We start from the raw sequence: 1,207 nt of genomic DNA on the forward strand, positions 1-1,207 counted from the left end.
CAGGTAAATGCAAATCTGTTCATCTTTGAGCCAACTTTTTACTGAGGGGAGGAGCAACAACAAACATGGGCCTGACACTGGTGCAGTACAGTACAGTACAGTACTAGAATGGTTCAGTACAGTACTAGAATGGTTCAGTACAGTACAGCACAGTACAATTCAGTACAGTTCAGTTCAGTTCAGTACAGTACAGCACAGTACTAGAACGGTTCAGTACAGTACAGTACTAGAATGGTTCAGTACAGTACTAGAACAATTCAGTACAGTTCAGTTCAAATCAGTACAGTACAGTACTAGAATGGTTCAGTACAGTACAGTACAGTACAGGTTCAGTACAGTACAGTACAGTACTAGAACACATAGTACATAGTACATAATACATAGTACATAAAAGGAGTCTGATGAGTTCCAGCTGCCAAGGTCAGGTGACAGGAAGGACGTCCAGCTGTGACAGAACCTGAGGAAACGCTGAAGATCAGAGGAGTTCCTCCTTTGAACTTTTGTTCCATTCTGATTCTTCAAAGGAGTGATTCCCAGGTGTGGTGGGAACACCACTCCATACCATTCTGTTTCTGATGTAAACACCTTGTGACGTCATCTCCACACGGTTGTAATTGGTCGTTCATTAGAAGGTGTTGATCTTCTGCCTTTGATCTGACGTCAGAAGTGAACATTTGAACTGTTGACACGTCTGAACTTGTTTACTCTTCTTTGTTTGTTTGTTGTTTTCTGCGTTTTTTCACTTTAATGAAAAACAAACATTTTTACTGTTGACATGAAGATGAAGATGAAGATGAAGATGAAACTGGTTTTCTTTTCTAAACTGAAGATAAAATCACAGATAAACGACGAGCAGCACTTACCGCGTCAATACCACGATAAATACAAATAAACAGAACAAAGTCCTCAGTGACGTCAGACAGAAAAGAAATAAAACACGGCGGGAATTTTTATTGTTATGGTTTTATCGCTGAGTCAAAGTCGACACGGAGTTCGTAATAAAACGATATCACGGGATATTGATATGAATCGAAATTCCTTTATTGACTGATGTTCATGGAGTCCTGTGTTAAAGTTCGGTACACACAGTATTCACAGTACACGCAGTATTCACAGCAGTATTCGTGAGTCTAATAATCGGTTCTTTTTTTCTTTTTTTTAAAGGAAAGTCTAAAAAGTGTTTTTTCTCTGCACACCTGCTGAGCAG

The sequence above is a fragment of the Cynoglossus semilaevis genome, chromosome 1, assembly GCF_000523025.1.
Source record: "Cynoglossus semilaevis isolate Cse_v1.0 chromosome 1, Cse_v1.0, whole genome shotgun sequence".
Lineage (NCBI taxonomy): Eukaryota > Metazoa > Chordata > Actinopteri > Pleuronectiformes > Cynoglossidae > Cynoglossus > Cynoglossus semilaevis.